This window comes from Psammomys obesus, unplaced genomic scaffold, assembly GCF_907164565.1.
Source record: "Psammomys obesus unplaced genomic scaffold, mPsaObe1.curated_primary_1811, whole genome shotgun sequence".
In the NCBI taxonomy this organism is placed as follows: domain Eukaryota; kingdom Metazoa; phylum Chordata; class Mammalia; order Rodentia; family Muridae; genus Psammomys; species Psammomys obesus.
The window spans coordinates 9,348,626-9,371,920 of NW_026585689.1; positions in this window are offsets into that span (position 1 = coordinate 9,348,626).

The following is a 23,295-nucleotide window of genomic DNA, read 5'->3' on the forward strand; positions in this document are numbered from 1 at the left end:
AGACACACTCTGCATGACTCCTAGGGCAGCATATTAGACTACCTAAGAGACAAGGATAATAAACTCCACTAATTTTATCTTACCATCTGACCTCGGCTAACATTCATTCCATTACTATCAATATGTGTTATTGATATTGATATGAAAAAAAAATAATCCCATTTGATGGCAAGAAAATGAACTCACTTGAACAGCTAAATCCTAAATCCTTCCTAACAACAGCTCTCATACTCTAACACAGAGCATTGCCTCTTCCAAGGAGTCCAGCTGTGAAATCTCTCGGGTGTTTTCCCTTTATGTGTCCTGCAGTCTCTCTGCATGCCTTACTGCCCTCCTGCTGCTCTGCTGAAAGCTTGCTGCTTCTCTCCACAACACCATTCAGTGTGCATGCCTCCACCAATGCTGTCTGCACTAGGCCTCTGTGCCTAGGGCGTGTTTACCTCCCAAATCAGGATGCTCTAAGAGTGAAAGGAGGTTGATATCCTAACTTCGTTTCAGCTGCAACAATACCTCAATTAAACACAGCTTACAGGAGACAGTTTATTTACACACAGAGACACATTTATACAAACTTGTGCACACAAGTTATAGCCCATCATTGTGAAGAAGTCAAATCAGGAACTTTAAACTTTGAGTCAGAACCACAGTAAAGAACAGAGAGAAATTAACAAATACATACCTACTTGCTGGCTTGGCCAGCAGCAGGAATGCAGATCTTTCTGGGCCTTTACATGAAAAAGAAGCCTACAGAAGAGAAGCAGGGGAGATTCCCAAGGTGATTCTGGAATCTGAGAAAAATAGGTCTCAAATGACAGCGGTTCAGTGTCCTAGTAAAATTTTTGTTGTGATAAAAATATCCCAATCAAGAGCATCTTGGTTAGGGGACATTTATTTTAGCTCATAATTCCAAATTACAGTCCCTTACTGTCAGGAAATTAAGGCAATAGAGATTTCAAACAGCTAGTTACATCACATCCACAGTCAAGAGCAGAGAGAAAGCAATGTATATTCCTTATGCTCAGCTTGGTCTCTTCATTCCTATACATTTAGGACCCTCTGACAAGGGAATGGTGCTGCCCACAGTAGGCTTTGTCTTCCTATATCAATTAAGCAGTAGCCTCACACAGACATGCCCATGGGCTAACTCAATGTAGACAATTCCTTACTGAGACTTTCTTCCTAGGTGTCCTACATTGTGTCAAGTTGAAAATTAAAGCTAATCATCACAGCTGCCTTAGGTCACTTCCTGTAGAAGTACAGACTGCTTATGTCAAGGATTAATCTGCATATGATTTACTAAGGGAGTACTCTACAGAAAACAGTGAGGGTCTGAGGAAATGGGATGTAAGCACGTTTTAATCAAGTTTGGTCCCTGTCTGATCGATAGGAGACACACAGAACCTTCTACAAAGTCATCTCCCTTTTGATGTTGAAAAGAACATTTTATACCTTTTAAGTAACCATTGACTATAGATCATCTATAACAACCATTCTTTAAAAATTGAGACACATTCTGTCTTAAAGGGGGCAGAGCAGGGGTAGCTGAGATCGTGTCAGCTATGAGTCATTGGCAGTCCACAGAGCAATTTTAATATGGGTGTGTCAGCCTATACAAAGGACTTGAATGAACTCCACAAGGAGAGCAACAGAACCAGAAAATTTGAACACAGGGGTCTTCCCAGAGACTCCTACTCCAACCAAGTACCAGGCATGGAGATAACCTAGAACCCCTGCACAGATGTAGACCATGGAAGTTTAATTTCCAAGTGGGTTACTTAATAATGGGAAGAGGAACTGCCTCTGACATAATCTGATTGGCCTGCTCTTTGATCAGCTCCCCCTGAGGGGGTGCAGCCTTACCAGGCCACAGAAGACAACAATGCAGCCACTCCTGATGAGATCTGAGTGACTAAGATCAGAAGGAAGGAGAGGAGGACCTCCCCTATCAGTGGACTTGGGGAGGAGCATAGATGAAGAAGGAAGAAGGAGGGTGGGATCAGGAGGGGAGGAGGGAGGGGCTTCTGGGGGATACAAAGTAAATAAAGTGTAATTAATAAAAAAAAAAAAAAGGACCTGAATGACTTACACTTAGCATGTACTAAGAAACAATACAAATTATTTTGCCAAAGCCATTTCAGACAAAGATAAGCCCTGGGTCACTTTATTATGTCCTTGACTCACATTGCCACCCATACAGTGGTACTGTTTTGCCTTGAATCTACCATAGTTCATCACCACTTGGACACTCAGGACAAATTCATGAACTCTCCGGCCACTGACTGCTCCATCCCATTATACCAGCTAGTACTGACTTTGCAAAGAGGAGGGCTTCAGACACTGCAAGCTTCCTCTCCAACACAGCAGTCCCTGGAATGTATCTGTAAAATTTTTGCCTTCTTGCTGTCTTTGAGTTTCTGCCCACTGGTCAGTCTTGACTGTAGTTCTGGAAGCTTTTAACCCTCACTATGTGTCTCTTAACCTTTTGTTCTTTCTGTTTTAGCCATAAGGCTCTCTTATTTCTATGTTTTCCTCTCTCTCTTCTTTTTTTTTTTTCAGTACGTGAAGCCCTGCTGTTGTGTTTATTTGAATTTGGTAACAACACATCAAGATTTGACTGGAGAAGTTACATACACATTTTGTACCTGTATGATGCTTCTTTACCAACCCCCATGCTCTCACAGATGTTTTATATTGGACAATGCGTTATAACTTTAGACAGTTATGGGTTGCAATTTTTTTAATGTTTACCCTCATTGATGGAGTGAACAAGAACTACAAAGAGGCCTTGCAAAGCAGGTTTAAATTCAACTTCTCCGTGTCCTTAGATTCAGTGACTCCCTAAAGTTTAGCTTGTGTTACCGAATCCAAGTGATGTGATAAGATTCTCCCAGCAAATTCTCTCAGCTAACACATACTTTTTTTTTTTTCTTTTTAGATCTTTCCCCAAATAAATACCTCCTCCAGCATACCATCCTCTGCAGTCAGGTATAGTTTATTTACCAAGATGCTTATTTACAAGATGAATGGGGTGGAGGTCCCCCCTATCAGTGGACTTGGCAAGGGGCACGGTAGAGAGGAGGGAGGGAGGGAGGGACTGGGAGGGAATGAGGGATCGGGACACGGCTGGGGTACAGAGTTAATAAAATGTAACTGATAAGAAAAAAATAAAATACAAAAAAATAAAAATAAATAAAAAAAACAAATAAGTGTACAAAATTAAAACTGTGTGCAAAGCTATGTTGACTAACCCTAAATAAAATTTTAATTATGTTTCCAATCTGAATGATACTAAATCTTAGAAAAGAAGGGATACTGAAGACCAAATAAGTCCTGAATGTTGGAAACTTGAAAGTTCACTTGAAGAGAATGAAGCATCAAAAAAGGAATGGGGAGACCAGGGGCACAGCTCAGTGGATAAAGTACTTGTCCATTACCCCAAGTACTAGGACAGAAGTTTGGGTTCCCAGACACAAGCTGAGCAGGGGTGTCAGCCACCTATAGGCCCAGCTGAGGTGGATAAAAGAGATCACTGTAGGAGGCTGGCTAGGCAGGCTCAGCAAGAGGCACCGACTCAACAAATAGAGTGTGAAATTCTGGAAGATGTTGACCTCGGGTTTCCACCCATGCCCACATATGTGCAAAGGTGCACAGTTGTGAACCCATACATATGCAAACACACACAAAGAGCCCAACACCACACACACATAAGCAAAAACTAATTTCTAAGAAAGAGAGTAAAAGAGGATGCTTGTGGCATCAAAATGGATAACTATCTCTTTAGAGTCTCTTACAGAATCTCAGAGGTTTATCTGGAATTCACTTCCAGTCTCTGTGCATCAGTATGCTAATGCCCTGCAAAATTATTAGCTGCATATGTATATGAATGGCTATAACAAATAATCATTTAAAAAATAGGTGCAACATGAAGTTGAATATCTGAGAACAGAACTATGTCCAGTGATTCTTATTTCACAATGTTCTCAGTGTTTGACAGTTATTTTAAAATGAAGTTCTAAGAATGGACAAAGAAGCCAGGTGTGGTGGCACATGCCTGTAATCCCAGCACTCAGAAGGCAGAGGCAAGTGGATCACTGTGAGTTTGAGGCCATCTTTGTCTGCAAAGCAAGTCCAGGGCAGCCAAGGCTACACAGATAAACCCTGTCTTGAAGAACAACATAAACAAACAAAAGAATAGACTAAGAACACTTGATTGCAAGATTTGTTTCTATTTGAGGCAAATAGCACTTATCACAGATTACAGCCTAAAAAACAATGATTATATAAAATGTCCACATCTATATCTCAAACAAGAAACAATTTTTTTCTGAACATGTATGTTCATAATGTATATTTTCTTTACAGAAATGTGCAAATTAAAATCTGTTGCTTTTGAAAGATATATGATGTGATCACTGAATTATAAATTATATGAATTAAAGATCAATAAAAAGCTAAAAATTCTTTATATATACTGGATATTAGTCCTCTGTCAGATATATATGGTTGGTGAAGATCCTTTCCCAGTCTGTAGGCTGTCGTTTTGTTTTGATGACAGTGCCCTTTGCTTTACAAAAGCTTTTCAGTTTCATGAGGTCCCATTTATTGATTGTTGCTCTTAGAGCCTGTGCTGTTGGTGTTCTGTTCAGGAAGTTGTCTCCTATACCAATGAGTTCTAGGGTTTTCTCCAATTTTTCTTCTAACTGACTTAATGTGTCTGGTTTTATGTTAAGGTCTTTGATTCATTTGGACTTTAGTTTTGTGCAGGGTGATAAGTATGAATCTATTTGCATTTTTCTACATTTTTCTACATCCAGTTAGACCAGCACCATTTGTTGAAGATGCTATCTTTTTTCCATTGTATGGTTTTGGCATCTATGTCAAAGATCAGGTGCCCATAAGTGTGTGGCTTTATTTCTGGATCTTCTGTTCGGTTCCATTGATCCACCATTCTGTTTCTATGCCAGTACCGTCCAGATTTTATAACTGTTGCTCTATAGTACAGCTTAAGATCAGGGATGGAGATACCTACAGAAGATTTTTTATTGTAGAGGACTGTTTTAGCAATTCTGGGTTTCTTGTTATTCCATATGAAGTTGAGAATTTTTCTTTCAAGGTCTGTAAAGAAGAAGCTGAAAAGCAGCAAACCAAATAATCCAATTAAAAAATGGGAAAGAGGGCTAAAGAGAGAATTATCTGTAGAGAAATATCGAATGGCAGAGAAACACTTAAAGAAATGCTCAACCTCATTAGCCATTAGGGAAATGCAAATCAAAATGACCCTGAGATTTCACCTTACACCCATCAGAATGGCCAAGATGAAAAACTCAAGCGACAAAACATGCTGGAGAGGTTGTAGAGAAAGGAGAACCCTCCTCCACTGCTGGTGGGAATGTAAACTTGTACAACTACTTTGGAAATTAATCTGGCGCTTTCTCAGACAACTAGGAATAGCACTTCCTCAAGATCCAGCCATACCACTCCTAGGAGTATATCCAAAAGATGCTCAAGTACACAATAAGGACATTTGCTCAACCATGTTTGTAGCAGCTTTATTTGTAATAGCCAGAAGCTGGAAACAGCCCAGATGAACCTGAACTGAAGAAAGGATGCAGAAATTGTGGTACATCTACACAATGGAGTATTACTCTGCAATAAAAAATAAGGAAATCATGAAATTTGCAGGTAAATGGTGGGACCTCGAGGGATAATCCTGAGTGAGGTATCCCAGAAACAGAAAGACACACACGGTATATACTCACTCATATAGACATATAACATAGGATAAACCCACTAAAATCTGTACATCTAAAGAAACTAAGCAAGAGAGAGGACCCTGACTAAAACGCTCAATCCTCATCCTGAAAGACAAAGTGGATGGACATCAGAAGAAGAATACAGGAAACAATCTAGGAACCTGCCACAGAGGGTCTCTGAAAGGCTCTCCTGTGCAGACAATCAATGCAGATGCTGAGACTTATGGGCAACCTTTGGGCAGAGTGCATGGAATCTTATGTAAGAAGTGAGAAATAGTAAGATATGGAGAGGACAGGAACCCCACAAGGAGAGCAACAGAACCAGAAAATTTGAACACAGGGGTATTCCCAGAGACTCATACTCCAACCAAGTACCAGGCATGGAGATAACCTAAGACCCCTGCACAGATGTAGCCCATGGCAGTTTAGTGTTCAAGTGAGTTACATAGTAATGGGAAGAGGGACTGTTTCTGACATAATCTGATTTGCCTGCTCTTTAATCACCTCCCCCTGAGGGGGGAGCAGCCTTACCAGGCCACAGAAGATGACAATGCAGCCATTCCTGATGAGATCTGATAGACTAAGATCAGAAAGGAGAGGAGGACCTCCCCTATCAGTGTACTTGGGGAGGGACATGCGTGAAGAAGGGAGAGGGAGTGTGGGATCGGGAGGGGCTTATGGGAGGATACAAAGTGAATAAAGTATAATTAATAAAATAAAATAAAATTTAAAAAATACTGAAAAAAGCTAAAAATTTGTAGACATTAATTATCTACTTAAATCATAAAAATATCAAGTGAATTAAAAAATGTTGATTCCTTAATTCCTAGCAAACTTTCACAGAGAAATCTTCATTGTTAAGCTTTATTATGTTTAGCCTGGACAATCATTCAGTTCAAATTTTTAATATTTTAAAATATATCATTCTGGTTTTACTATAATTAAGACAGTGATCATGTGAAAGGCTGATTTTTTTTTTAATTTTAAGGAATTTACTTATCTCAAGTTAATTTTAATGGCTTTGTTGTAGGCATGGATCAAGTCAATGAGCTGGTGGGTGAAGATAGAATTATATCCTGAAGTAGAAAAAAAGAAAGAAAGAAGAAAGAAAGAAAACGAAAATATCCGCACTGTCAGCCATCCCAGGAACTAGCTTACTAAACAGGAATTTGAACTGCTGGTGGAGGATGGACCTTATCTAAGGAATTGGAACCAGAAAGGCATACGCTACAAAGAGTGAAAGCTAAGTGAGGTTCCTGGAGTGGAGTCACAGTCTTTTGGCTATGGGGGTGCAGTGAGCAAGCGTGTGATGGCAAGAGCTTTCTGTCTTTGTCAGCAGGTGACAGAACACGGTTGCCTGTCACACAGGGAGTGCAGAGCCTAGCTCTGCAGCAGCCAGTACAAGCACCAAGAATGACCTTTAGAAAGATAGACGTGGCATCACCAGCCAAAACAAGGTGTACGAAACAGAAATCATATTTCACAAATACGTTCAGCAACAGTAATAGCCACAGACAACATAGCAAGAAAAATGCCCAAATCAAAGGAGCCTCTTGTTTTGAAATTTTTTTTTTGTGGTTTTATTTTTTTTTTATTTTTATTTTATTTTATTTTTCTTTTTAGTTGCATTTTGTTAACTCTGTGTCCCAGCTGTATCCCACTCCCTCATTCCCTCCCCAACCCCACACTCCCTCCCTGGTCTCCTCCCTGCCCCTTTCCAAGTCTACTGATATGGGAGGACCTCCTCCCCTTTCATTTGACCCTGTTTTATCAGGTACTTTCAGGGCTGGCTGCAAAGTCCTCCTCTGTGGCCTAACAGACTGCTCCTCCCCTGGGGGGAGGGGGGTCAAACAGCCTGCCCTTGAGATCCTGTTAGAAATAGTCTGTGTTCCCCTTACTTTGGAAAATGCTTGGTTACTGAGCTACCACGGGCCACATCCAGCCGAAGTTCTAGGTTATATCCATAGATGGTCCTTGGTTGAGTGTCAGCCTCAGAAAAGACCCTGTGCCCGGATATGTTTGGTCCTTGTAGAGCTCCTATCCTTTCCATATCATACTAACTTCCCTTCTTTCATATGATTCCCTGCACTCTGCCGAGGGTTTGGTTATGAGTCTTAGTGTCTGCTTTGAAACACTGCTAGGTAGAGTCTTTCAGATGCCTTTTGTGGTAGACTCCTGTCATACCTTCAATGCACATACCATTTGTCTTTCTAAATGAGGATTAATCACCTTCACCTGTGTCCACTTTCTTGATTATCTTCTTTAGGTGTGTAGATTTCATTATGTTTATCATATCTTGTAGGTCTATATAAGCGAGTATATACCAAGTTTGGCTTTCTCCTTCTGGGATACTTCACTCAGAATGATCTTTTCTAGATCCCACCACTTGCCTGCAAATTTCATGATTTCCTCCTTTTTGATTGCTGAGTAGTATTCCATTGTGTAAAAATGCCACAATTTCTGTATCCATTCCTCCGTTGATGGATATCTGGGTTGTTTCCAAGTTCTGGCTATTACAAATAAAGCTGCTACGAACATCGTTGAACAAATGTCCTTGTTGTGTACTTGAGCAAATTTTGGGTATATACCTAGGAGTGGTATAGCTGGGTCTTGAGGTAGCACTACTCCTAGTTGTCTGAGAAAGCGCCAGATTGACTTCCAGAGTGGTTGAACCAGTTTACATTCCCACCAGCAATGGAGGAGGGTTCCCTTTTCTCCACAACCTCTCCAGCATGTGCTATCACTTGAGTTTTTCATCTTGGCCATTCTGATGGGTGTAAGGTGAAATCTCAGGGTTGTTTTGATTTGCATTTCCCTAATGGCTAATGAGGTTGAGCATTTCTTTAAGTGTTTCTCTGCCATTCGATGTTCCTCTTTCGAGAATTCTCTGTTTAGCTCTGTTCCCCATTTTTTAATTGGATTACGTGGTTTGTTGCTTTTCTGCTTCTTTAGTTCTTTATATATACTGGATATTAGCCCTCTGTCAGATAAAGGGTTGGTGAAGATTCTTTCCCAATCTGTAGGCTGTCTATTTGTTTTGATGACAGTGTCTTTTGCTTTACAGAAGCTTTTCAGTTTCATGAGGTCCCATTTATTGATTGTTGCTCTTAGAGCCTGTGCTGTTGGTGTTCTGTTCAGGAAGTTGTCTCCTGTGCCAATGAGTTCTAGGCTGTTTCCCACTTTTTTTTTCCAACTGATTTAGAGTATCTGGTTTTATGTTGAGGTCCTTGATCCACTTGAACTTTAGTTTTGTGCAGGGTGATAAATATGGATCTATTTTCATTTTTCTGCATGTAGACATCCAGTTGGTCCAGCACCATTTGTTGAAGATGCTGTCTTTTTTCCATTGAATGGATTTGGCTTCTTTGTCAAATATTGAGTATTCATAGGTGTGTGGGTTTATTTCTGGGTCTTCTATGTGATTCCATTGATCCTCCTTTCTGTTTCTATGCCAATACCATGCAGTTTTTATTACTGTTGCCCTGTAGTACAGCTTGAGATCGGGAATGGAGATACCTCCAGATGATCTGTTGTTGTACAGGATTGTTTTGGAGATTCTGGGTTTTTTGTTTCTCCATATGAAGCTGAGAATCTTTTTTTCAAGGTCTGTAAAGAATTGAGTTGGTATTTTGATGGGAATTGCATTGAATCTGTAGATTGCTTTTGGCAGGATGGCCATTTTCACAATGTTAATCCTACCAATCCATGAGCACGGGAGATCTTTCCATCTTCTGAGATCTTCTTCAATTTCTTTCTTCAGAGACTTGAAGTTTTTCTCAAACTGGTCTTTCACTTGCTTGGTTAGAGTCACACCAAGGTACTTTATGTGGTTAGTGGCTATTGTGAAGGGTGTTGTTTCCCTAATTTCTTTCTCACCCTTTTTGTCTTTGGTATACAAGAGGGCTTCTGATTTTTTTGAGTTGATTTTGTATCCTGCCACTTTGCTGAAGGTGTTTATCAGCTGAAGAAGTTCTCTGGTTGAATCTTTGGGGTCGCTCATGTATACTATCATATCATCTGCAAATAGTGACACTTTGACCTCTTCCTTTCCGATTTGTATCCCCTTGATCTCCTTTAGTTGTCTTATTGCTCTGGCTAGGACTTCAAGTACAATGTTGAAGAGATATGGAGAGAGTGGGCAGCCTTGTCTTGTCCCTGATTTCAGTGGGATTGATTTAAGTTTCTCTCCATTGAGTTTGATGTTGGCTATAGGCTTGCTGTATATTGCCTTTACTATCTTTAGGTATGTGCCTTGTATCCCTGATCTCTCCAAGACTTTAAACATAAATGGGTGTTGGACTTTGTCAAATGCTTTTTCAGCATCTAAGGAGATGATCATGTGGTTTTTCTCCTTCATTTTGTTTATGTGGTGGATTACATTGATGGATTTCCATATATTGAACCACCCTTGCATGCCTGGGATAAAGCCTACTTGGTCATGGTGGATGATATCTTTGATGTGTTCTTGGATTCGGTTTGCAAGTATTTTATTGAGTATTTTTGCATCAATGTTCATAAGAGAGATAGGTCTGAAGTTCTCTTTTTTTGTTGGATCTTTGTGTGGTTTAGGTATCAAAGTGACTATGGCTTCATAGAATGAGTTTGGTAGTGTTCCTTCTATTTCTATTTTGTGGAATAGTTTGAGGAGAATTGGTGTTAGTACTTCTTTGAAGGTCTTGTAGAATTCTGCGCTGAAGCCATCTGGTCCAGGGCTTTTTTTTGGAGGGGAGACTGTTAATGACTGCTTCAATTTCCTTGGGAGATATAGGGCTATTCAGTCTTTCTACCTGATCTTGACTTAGTTTTGGTAGATGGAATCTGTCAAGAAAGTTATCCATTTCATTTAGATTTTCAAATTTTGTGCCATATAGGCTTTTGTAGTATGACCTAATAATCGTTTGGATTTCCTCAGTGTCTGTAGTTATGTCCCCATTTTCCTTTCTGATTTTGCTGATTTGTATGGTTTCTCTCTGCTTTTTAGTTAGTTTGGCTAAGGGTTTGTCTATCTTGTTGATTTTCTCAAAGAACCAGCTTTTTGTTTCATTGGTTCTTTGAATAGTTTTATTTGTTTCTAATTGATTGATTTCTGCCCTTAGTTTGATTATTTCCAGCCGTCTGCTCCTCTTGGGTGTATCTGCTTCTTTTTTTTCTAGGTTTTTCAGTTGGGCCATTAAGTTGTTTGTATGTGATGTTACGGATTTCTTCTTGTAGGCACTTAGTGCTATAAATTTTCCTCTGAGCACTGCTTTCAATGTGTCCCATAAATTTGGGTATGTTGTGCCTTCATTTTCATTGAATTCTAGAAAGTCTTTAATTTCTTTCTTTATTTCTTCCTTGACCCAGCTGTCATTGAGTAGTAAGTTGTTCAGTTTCCATGTGCGTGTCGGCTTTTCGTTGTTTCTCTTGTTGTTGATGTCCAGCTTTAGTCCATGGTGGTCAGATAGTATACAGGGGATTATTTCAATCCTTTTGTATCTGTTGAGGCTTGCTTTGTGACCAACTATATGGTCTATTTTGGAGAAGCTTCCATGTGGTGCTGAAAAGAAGGTGTACTCTTTTGAGTTTGGGTGAAAAGATCTGTAGACGTCTATTAGGTCCATTTGATTTAGGGATTCTGTGAGTGCTTTTATTTCCCTATTTGGTGTCTGTCTGGTTGATCTGTCCCTTGATGAGAGTGGGGTGTTGAAGTCTCCCACTATTAAGGTATTAGGATCAATGTATGATTTAAACTTTAATATTGTTTCATTTACGAATGTAGGTGCTCTTGTATTTGGGGCATAGATATTCAAAATTGTGATGTCCTCTTGTTGGATTTTTCCTTTAATGAGAATATAGTGGCCCTCCTTATCTTTTTTGATTAATTTCGGATGAAAGTCTATTTTATTAGATATTAGGATGGCTACTCCAGCTTGTTTTCTGGAACCATTTGCTCTGCGTTGTGTTTTGAAATTTTTGAGACAAGCACATGGGAGGAAGGAAAAGGCTTTGAGAAATGCCCTGATACCTCCACTAGAGTAATTTCCAGCAAGGAAGAATGTTATGAATGTACTGTCTTCCTGGGTTATGTAAATGCATAACACCATAGGCCAATAAGGAAAGGACTACATAAGACGACAGAGAAAGAAGGTATTTCTACTAAAAGTCTTATTGGGGGGATGTCCTACAAGTTTTAACATTTTCAGATATTTTTAAGGACTAGAAAGGCAGGCAATTTATGTCTGTTTTCTCAGTAGAGAAAAAAAAAATCACAAGTTGATATCTAAGCCAGGTTTCTAGGAAATAAATTGAGCAAAAAATAAAACTCAAGAAAAAGCTGAAAATTATTATAATAAAAGATTTAATTGCCGAGATTCACCAATCAGATTTATCAGAACATGAATTAGTTTCCAGTTCAAAAAGTTTTTGTGGCTTTCAATTCAAGACTATTTTCTTATTTTAGAACTAAAATAACATTCACTCTGCTTCCAACATTGTGCATGCCAACATAGGCCCTCAACTATTTCCTGATTTCATTTGAAGGATAATTTTTAGTATTTAAAAAGCATTGCATTTTACAGTGTGTTGTATTATAATTATTTTATTTCCCCTGATAATTACTGTGTGATTCTTTTATTGTTATTAACATTATTCTTAAAACCATTCTTTTTTTTTTCTTTTTATATATAAAAAAAGAAGTTTAATAAATTAAGATTTTTCTCTGGATTAGTAAGGTATTGAAACCTGGAGACCAATTATTCACATCATAAAATTCTTCTTTGTTTAATAAAATCCTTTAGAGTGTTATTTTTATGCATAAGGGACTTTTATCACATATTAAAATCAGACTAAAATTGAGAAAGAATCACAGCTCACACTTTTTGGGTTTACATTACTTACATAAAAGTAGGACACATACTTGCAATAATGATTTTCTGTTTTAGAATATACCTTGAGTGATGGAGCTGTCATGAACTGCAGATATTTAGAGGATGTCATAAAGAATTTAACAGGCTGAATCTAAGTTTTGATCAAATGTTAAGTTTAACTAAATTGCAAAGAATTGGAAGCAAATTCAATTTAAGCAAACCCATAAAAAAGCAAAATGGAGAATTAGAACATGAGAACATTTTAAAGGCTATGCTTTATTTGAAATTCTTCCGCACTTGGATGAAGTGATTGTTAAAATTTGCCTTGGTCTGGTGTTTGTGTTCTGATAAATCATGAATCAAAATTATTGAATACTAACAATGCAGTAAAAATGATATCCCTGTAAATGTGCTGTGGGAACCACATAGACATGAACAAAGTAAATGAGGATATCATATCTGGAAACAAGAAGATAAAGGATTAGAGTGTGGGAGGGATGGGGCAGACTGGGATCTTCAACTCAGTGTCAGCACACTTGCTTAGATTGTGAGATGTCCTGGTTTTAATGCCCATCACCATAACTAGATAGATAGATGGATAGATGATAGATAGATAGATAGATAGATAGATAGATAGATAGATAGATAGAGAGATAGATGATAGATAGACAGACAGACAGATAGATAAGAATGGTAGTGTGTTTGTTTGTTTGTTTGTTTGTTTGTTTGTTTGTTTTTATAATACTGTGTTACTTAAGACAGAACTATCAAATAAGATTTGGTTAAGACTGGTATTTGAGAAGCAAGGGCACAATTGATTTAAAAACAAACAATAAAAGCATTTGAGACAAGAGTGAAATATTCTTAGTCAAAAGTAACTTAGTGCCTATCTAAGGCAATTCTGGGTTACTAGAATGAAAGTTAAGGCAGGCTAAATTTATAAGAAAAAAAAAATACTTTAGTATGCTCTAGGCATTGTATGTTGAAAGTTGGTATAGTGTTGTCCCCACCCTGGTGAAGCACCCCTCTTGGTCCTTAGCTTCATCACCTGGTAGTGGATGATAATTGCAGTATTGCATGCTCATGAGAGCATAGGATCACATAGAAGGTATCTACTTCTATTGAGGGCAGTTTACCTCATGATCTAAGGGCATCACACCAAACCCCATTCCTTGTAGGTCCTACCCCATCCTCCCTTCACACTGGTGACCAAAATTCCCACACATTAATCTTTAGAAGACAAGACAAACTCAAAATCTCAGCATCCTCTCCACCCTGGTTGTCTTGTGTGATGGGTAGTTTTAATTTGTCAACTTGAGACAGCCTAGAACAAACTGGAAAGTGAGTCTCAATTGGGGAATTATCTAGATCAGATTGGTCTATGGGCATATCTGTGAAGGACTGTCCTTATTATGGTGATGGACGTAGAAAAGACCTAAAAGTGGGCATTACCATTCAGTAGATTCAAGATCTGGGTTTTTTGTTATTGTTATTTTTTTGTTTTTGGTTTCTTGTTGTTTTTTTGGCTGTTTTTTTTTTTTTATACAGGAGCAAGCAAGCTGAATGTAGTAGCATGCATGCATTCTCTCTCTGTTCTTGACAGTGGCTGTGACTAGCTGCTTCAGCTTCCTGTTGCCCCGACTTCCCTGCTATGATAAACTTTAACTTGGCATTATGAGCGGAAAAAAAAAAACAAAACATGTTCAACATGTTCACCCCTAAGCTGTTTTTGCTGGAGCATTTTATCACAGCAACAGAAATTAAATTAAAACATATTAGCAATTAAAATTCTTGTTAATGACTCCAGTATTCCTTCTCTTTGTTCCAAAACTTACATGCTTTTGCATTTTCCTTTTTTTTTTTTTTCACCAAATCATAGATTTCTTCATCAATTCACTGTGTTCTGTTTGCTCCTAAATCTCACTTAAATATGAATAAAAGTGACCCGGTTATACCAAAGCCACAATCAGAATGATTGCTTGTCTTTAAAATTTTCTTCTCCCACCAAATGTCCTAGGACATCCTTTTTCTATCAGCCTTATTAAAAGCTTTACACCGTGGACAAGCATACAGGCAAATAATTTCTATTTCAGAGCATGGAGATTCTTTTATCCAGCTTCTAGCAAATCATTTTTTTTAACTGGAGAATGGTTAGTTACCCGGTCTCCTTATTCCCCTGAACCCTCCTCACTCATAGGTTCTGCCTAGGTATTCCATTCTTTCTGAAGCCTGCTGCCTCCAGACTCTCCCAAGTCATGTTGATAACCTTAAACCCCTGCACAGAGGTAGCCTATGGCAGTTCAGTATCCAAGTGGGCTCCATAGTAATGGGGATAGGGACTGTTTCTGCCAGGAACTGATTGGCCTGCTCTTTGATCACCTCCCCCTGAGGAGGGAGCAGCATTAACAGGCCATAGAAGAAGACAATGCAGCCACTCCTGATGAGACCTGATAGGCTAGGGTCAGATGGAAGGGAAGGAAGACCTTCCTTATCAATGGACTGGGAGAGGGACATGGGTGGGGAAGAGGGAAGGTGGGATTGGGAGGGGAGGAGGAAGGGAGGTATGGGGGGATACAAAGTGAATAAAGTGTAATTAATAAAAATAAAAATAATTTTAAAAAAGATGGAGCCCACACCTTGGCACAGTTATTGGAGCCAAGAACCTGTGACTAGACATGTCGTAGGCCTTAGCAGACATACTGCTTATATTTCTCTGCTAATGTGACATAGTATTAACCTCACTTCTTATCCATAGATTAGTGCATTAGTGCATTTCTCAAACCTCATTAGAGAGGCTTCTTCTTTTATTAGATGAGACAATTATCACAGAGACCCCAACTGGTTATAGAAAGGAGACTAAGTACTATGGTTTGCTCAGCATTAAATGGGACAATTATATCACAGATTCCTCCTAAGGTCAAAGGCCATTGTGAAACAGACAGAAAGAATGTGAGACATAGGTAGTGAATGACTACAAGGAAATGGTGTTTTTAGATACAGCAAATAAATTGCACAAATGAACTCACCAATGTTATGAGGTCACACACACAAGACAAGCTCAAGTCAGACAAGTATTCCAGCTCTGAGGGGGTAAGGATATTTCCAGCTAAGGAACTATGGGCAGTTGGTTATTTCAGAGAGAGGGACAGTTAGTTTATTTTAAGGGTGTAAATAGACCTAACATCCTTCAGCGAATGCCGTACATCTTAAGAGTATATAGGCAACACTGTTAGAACTGATGGGTTAAAAAAAAAAATGAGGACAAGAAATTGGGTGGGCATAGACTGGAGTAAGGCTCAAGAGAAAGATTGAAGAGGGAAATGAATACTGTTAAAACTCTCAGAAAATTAATGAGTTTTTAAATATAATTAAGAAAAAACATTATAGAACATCTAAACTAAAAGCCATGGAGAAAGAGAAAGTAGAGAAACGTAGAAAATAGTCCTCATTATCAACTCTAGCATCGTGGAGTTGGAAAGTAAATCCAATAGGCAAGCCAGTGAGCCACAGTCACAACAGAACTCACGATTCTTGCAAGCTTTAAATCTAGTATAAGATTTGGTCTGACAACGACTGCCAATGAATGACAGAGAAAGAAACTCTGTCCTTGACATCATGAATAAACATATCAGTCCCAAAATACCATCTCTCATGTAGGCATTACTTTCTGTTACTTATTTTGTAGTAAATCAATATTCGCTAGTATATATACTGCCAAAGAATGCTTACCCATTTTATGAACACAGTCAATATAATAAAGTATATTTATTATTTATTTATGTTTATTTGGGTGTTTTCAAGACAAGGTCTCACTATGTCGCTCTGGTTGTAGACCAGGCTGGCCTACCTCTGCCTTCCAAGTGCTAGGATTAAAGACATGAACCACTATATCTGGCTGATGTTTCATATATTAAAACTGCTACTTAAATTTAAAAAAAAAAATTCAGTCTGAACTGAGGACATACTACAACCAAGCTTGCCTTACTCAACTCAGTGGAAGTATATTTACACACTCAGGAATACTGAATTAATACTACTAGAAATATGGTGGGGCCCTTAATCACATCAAAACATTTTAGTCTTTCTGTGCTACAAACACTGTGGTTGATTAAAACTTAACTATCATAGCGCACGTGAATTCATGCCTTTATCTGAACTATGGATTTTGCTTTAGGTAGATCAACTGTGAGGTCTTACAGTCGCTATGAGCAGCCACCCTCAAAGCGAGTGAAACAGGAATTAGGAATTTTCAGATGGTAATTTGAGCTGTGGAAACTCCTAAGCTATTACAGTTTATTCACTTTAAAGTCATTTAGTCTTTTAGTGAAGTCATTTAGTCATTTAGTAAAGTCAGTAGGTCACTTAGTGTAGCTTGATCATCAGAACAAGAACTTGAGTGTCAGAAGGATAGCCGTTTCTGTCTTTTCTTCATTACCCAACCTGACTACAAACTGGGACTCAGTGATGTTCAGTGTCTCCCCCATTTAAAGTGGGGATTCTGATACTTGTGAGATTAAATGAGATTCACTTATAAGCACTCAGTACAGAAATAGCTAGAGAGTAAGTACTATGCTAGCTATTATTATTTTTTCAATGCTGCTGGTCATCCAATAAATGCTAATAGCACTTCTTCATTTTGCAGGTACAGAAAGCCTTAAACTGAGACAGTCTGTGTTATTTCCCTGGGTGACTGTTCCATTTTTGCCAATAATAGCTAAGCCTGTGCCCTTTCTCCTAAACCTCACAGGAAAGTGGGCTCTTGTGGGAACACTCCCATACCAGGCAGCTGCTGCAACAGAAGGATTGCCATTACAGTCTCTTAAACTTTGCTTTAAAGGTTCCTACTTTACTTAGGAAGACAGTATTGCCTAAATGCTTTTCAACAAATTTAATGTCCATCCTAAACGCAGAAATGATGTGCATTGTGTTGCAAGCTTTATCTTTTAAAACAAGTAACCACAAATCAACAATTATTTTGCAGAATTCCCCTGTCTTTGACTATGTTTTAAACTAGGGACTTTTCATAAATATTGCATTGCTATTACATTGTTGTGTGTAAGTGGGTTTGAGCTTTTAAGCAAGTGAAATGTTTAGAAAGTATAATTCCCTAGAAGAAACATGTACTCCACGCACAGTGAAAGCACAGGTCAGGACTGAGAGTTCGAGAGATCGTATTTACAGCACTTGGTTAACTTGAGGAATTGGAGTGGAAGGACAAGATGCTGACTTGAAATCACTATCATAAATTTTAGGAAGAAAATTCAAGAATAAAATTTTAATGTCAGTAAACTATTTAGTGAGATCCTACATAAAGGAGTGTGGGATGTATCAGTATAATTATGATGTAGTGCACAACTAAGGTTTAATAGCCAGGAAGAATTACAATAGCTTCCTTTGGAATCATGCTTCAGTCATTGTCAGCAGACATACGGAACCGTGATCCTAACAGGGTATAATAAAGATGAAAGATTCCCCTTTCCTACTGAAATTAAACCGTCCAGTAGCTGTTGCTTATTTGGTGCAGTGAGCTGGCAACGCGTTTGTAGAACTGGGCAAGGGTAGTAATGCTGACAGACACCAGCCTACTGTGCTGTCAGTCAAAGCTTTACAGCACACACAATGGTGCACAGTACATAACAATGGCAGTAAATAGGTTTTACTGTTCTGTATTTAATGCAGTGTGCATTTATCAGTGGATCAGGGTGTAATTATTACACTACTATTTATAAAAATAAACGAAGCATATGATGGGTTATGATCATTGCCACTTCCTGTGTCCTGTGTTTTCCAAGTCCATTGATTGCAGCATAAGATTACATTAATGGAGTGACCTACACTGTCTACTTTGATGAAATATACTCTTTGATATTTTCACAGTAATGAAAGCACCTCATAACACATTTCTCAGAATATATCTCCTGTGGTCAAACAGTACATGTTTGTGTACATATGAACACATATGAAAAGCTTTATTTTTGGGTTACAAATGTTTTGTTGAACATATCCTACTTAAAAGTCTTAATCATCTTTTCTGTGCAGGTGTTCTAGGTTATATCCATGAAGGGTCCTTGGTTGGAGTATCATGAGTGGAGAAAAGGAAGAATGGGAGGGATTGGGAAGGGATGAGGGAGGGGGCTACAGTTGGGATACAAAGTGAATAAACTGTAATTAGTAAAGAATAACTTAGTTAAATAAATCACCCATTAAAGAACTTGAGTGTAAGAAGTGTCAGTGTCAGAAGGATAGCTGTTCTTCTCCCAAAAGCTAAAGGTCAAAATGTGGGCCCACCTTCCCTCCTCCATGCTGGGAATCTAGCTTGAGATTCCAAAGATCTTGTGCATGCTGTCATAATCTCAGAGTTCGTATATACACTCACACCCTGTTGTGTCTGAAAAACATTTTCCTTGAATTCATCCACCACTCCTAGCATTAAAAATCTTTCTGTCCCTCTATTCCACATATATCTCTGAGCCTTAATTGCCAACAACTTCAAGAAGATCTGCAACTATTGGCAAAAGCATATAAAGTGTAAAATAATCTATGGAACCTCACTGGCCAACAACTTAAAAATTACTTATTCTAGGGGTTCTATTTGGTAGGAATGGTTTGTCCTTGGTATTCTCCTGTTGAAGGATAGTTCCATTTAAACTCTTTATATTTGTATATATTTTAGGAAGTTTCTACAGTAGTAGATTTCCTTATGTATTTTCAAAAGGACTTTGGTGTCAATTTTTTTCTCTCCCCATACATCCATATGCCCTCTCATTTAATCATTCTCATTCACAATAGAGAAATATTGAATGGCAAAGAAATTACTTATTTCTTAAAGAAATGTTCAAACCATTCAACATTCTTCTATTGAAAATTCTCTGTTTTGCTCTGTACCTCATTTTTAATAGGATTACTTGATTTGTTGCTTTTTAAATTCTTGAGTTCTTTATAAATTCTAGATATTAGCCTTCTGTCAGATACTGGGTAGGTGAAGATCCTTTCCCAGTCTGTAGGCTGTCGTTTTGTTCTGATGAAAGTGTCCTTTGCTTTGAAGAAGCTTTTCAGTTTCATGAGTCCCATTTATTGATTGTTGATCTTAGAGACTGTGCTGTTGGTGTTTTGTTCAGGAAGTTGTCTCCTGTGCCAATGATTTCTAGGCTCTTCTCCACTTTTTCTTCTAACCCATTTAGTGTGTCTGGTTTTATGTGGAGGTATTTGATACACTTGGACTTTAGTTTTGTGCAGGGTGATAAATACAGATCTATTTGCATTTATCTACATGTAGACATCCAGTTATACCAGCACCATTTGTTGAAGATGCTGTCTTTTTTCCATTGAATGGTTTTGGCTTTTTTGTAAAAAATCAAAAAACTGTAGGTGTGTAGGTTTATTTCTGGATCTTCAATTCGATTCCATTGATCCAACATTCTATTTTTTTATTAATTACAGTTTTTTCACTTTGTATCCCCCCATAAGCCCCTCCCTCCTCCCCTCCTAGCCCCACCCTCCCTCCCCCTTCTTCTCGCTTGTCCCTCTACCATTCTATTTCTAAGCAACTACGGTGCAGTTTTTATTACTATTGCTCTGTGATTATAAAGTGGGGTACAGAGCTAAACAGAGAATTCTCTGTACAGGAATACCGAATATCAGAAAAACACTTAAAGAGATGCTCAATACCTTAGACATCAGAGAAATGCAAATCAAAATGACACTGAGATTTCACCTCACACCCATCAGAATGCTAAGATCAAAAACTCAAGTGATCTTATGTAAGAAGTGGGGAATAGTAAGAGCTGGAGAGGACAGGAACCCCACAAGGAGAGCAACAGAACAAGAAAATTTGAACACAGGGGTATTCCCAGAGACTCATACTCCAACCAAGTACCAGGCATGGAGATAGCCTAGAACCCCTGCACAGATGTAGCCCATGGCAGTTTAGTGTCCAAGTGGGTTACATAGTAATGGGAAGAGGGACTGCTTCTAACATAATCTGATTTGCCTGCTCTTTGATCACCTCCCCCTGAGGGGGGAGCAGCCTTACCAGGCCACAGAAGATGACAATGCAGCCATTCCTGATGTGATCTGATAGACTAAGATCTGAAGGAAGGAGAGGAGGACCTCCCCTATCAGTGGACTTGGGGAGAGGGGCATGCGTGAAGAAGAGGGAGGGAGGGTGAGACTAGGAGGGGGGAGGGAAAGGCTTATGGGGGGATACAAAGTGAATAAAGTGTAATTAATAAAATAAAATTTTAAAAAATGCAAAAAAAATACCTCAAGTGACAACACATTCTGGAGAGGATGTGGAGAAAGGGAAACCCTCCCCCATTGCTGGTAGGAATATAAGCTGTACAACCACTTTGGAAATCAACCTGTCGCTTTCACAGACAATTAGGAATAGTGCTACCTCAAGATCCAACTATACCACTCCTAGGCATATATCCAAAATATGATCACATATACAACAAGGACATTTGCTCAACTATGTTAATAACCGCTTTATTCGTAATAGCCAGAATCTGTAAACAACCCAAATGTTCCTCAGTTGAGGAATGGATGCAGAAATTGTGCTACATTTACACAATGAAATACTATTCAGCAATTAAAAACAAGGAAATCATGAAAATTTCAGGTAAATGGTGGGAACTCTAAAAGATTATCCTGAGTGAGGTATCCCAGAAGGAGAAAGGCACACATGATATATACTCATTCATAAGTAGATATTAGACATATAATATACCATAAACATACTAAAATCTGTACACCTAAAGAAGCTAAGCAAGAAGGAGGACCCTAGGTAAGATGATCATTCCTCACTCAAAAAGGCAAATAGGATGGACATTGGAAGAGGGAAAAAACAGGGAACAGGACAGGAGCCTACCACAGAGGGTCTCTGAAAGATTCTGGTCAGCATGGTATCAAAGCAAATGCTGAGACTCATAGCTAAACTTTGGGGAGAGTGCAGGGAAGCTTATGAAACAATGAGGAGATAGAAACACATGGAGAGGACAGGAGCTCCACAAGGAGATCAATAGAACCAAGTAATCTGGGCCCAGAGATCTTTTCTGAGACTGCTACTCCAACCAAGAACCATGCATGGGGATAACTTAGATAACCTAGAATCTCTGCTCAGATGTAGCCCATGGCAGCTCAGTGTACAATCGGGTACCCTAGTAAGGGGAGCAGTTTATGTCTCTGACATAAACTCAGTGGATGGCTCTTTGACCACACCCACTTGATGGGAGAGCATCTTTGCCAGGCTACAGAGGAGGACAATGCAGACAGTCCTGATGGGACCTGATAGGCTGGAGTCAGAGGTAAAGGTAGGAGGACCTCTTCTAATAGTGGCCATGGGGAACTGCATGGGAGGAGATGAGGAAGGGAGGGCAGGAATGGGAGGGATTGAGGAAGGGGGCTACAGCTGAGATACAAAGGGAATAAACTGTAATTTAAAATAAATAAATTTAAAAACACAAATTCTCAACGTCCTTAGTCATCCAGGAAATGCATAGCAAATGGACCCTGAGATTTGACCATACACCCATCACAATGGCTAAGATCAAAAACTCAAATGACAACACATGCTAGAGAGGATGTGGAGAAAAGGGAACTCTTCTCCATTGCTGGTGGGAATGTAACTTCATACAACCACTCTAGAAATCAATCTGGTATGTTTTCAGAAAATTAGGAATAGTACTATGTCAAGATCCTACTGTATCACTCTTGGAAATATATCTGAAAGATGCTCAACCATATAACAAGGACATTTTCTCAACTATGTTCATAAGCAGCTTTCCTCATAAAAACCAGAATCTCGAAACAATGTAGATGTCCTTCAACTGAAGAATGGATACAGAAATTTGGGTACATTTAGACAATGTAATACTACTCAGCAATCAAAAACAAAGAAATCATAAAATTTGCAGGCAAATGGTAAGAACTAGATAAGATCATCCAGAGTGAGGTAACCTAGAAGCAGAACTACACATATGGTATATACTCACTTATAAGTGAAGCTGATCAACATACTAAAATCTGTAGTCCTAAAGAAGCTAAACAGCAAGTAGGACAATATGGAAGAGGCTTAATCCTCATTCATAAAGGCAAACAGGATAGACATCAGAAGAGGGAGAAAACAGGGAACAGGACAAGATCCCACCACAAAGGGCCTCTGAAAGACTTTACCCAGCAGGGTATCAAAGCAGATGCTCAGACTCATAGCCAAACCTTGGGCAGGGTGCAGGGAATCTTATGAAAGAAGGGGGAGTTAGAAAGACCTGGAGGGGACCACAAGGAGAGCAACAGAATTGAAAAATGTGGGCCCCGGATTTTTTTCTGAGACTGATACTCCAACCAAGGACCATGCATGGAGATAACCTAGAACCCCTGTACAGTTGTAGCCCGTGGCAGCCCAGTGTCCACATGGGTTCCCTAGTGAGGGAAACATGGGTTGTCTCTGACATGAACTCGGTGTCTAGGAAGATGATGCAGCCAGTTCTAATGAGACCTGATAGGCTAGAGTGAGCTAGAAGGAGAAGAGGAGCTCCCCTATCAGTGGACTAAGCGAGAGGCATAGGGGCAGAATAAGGAGGGGGAAGGGACTGGGAGGAGATGTGGGAAGGGGTAACAGCCGGGATACAAAGTGAATAAATAAATAAATAATAAATAAATAAATAAATAAATAAATAAATAAATAAATAAATAAATAA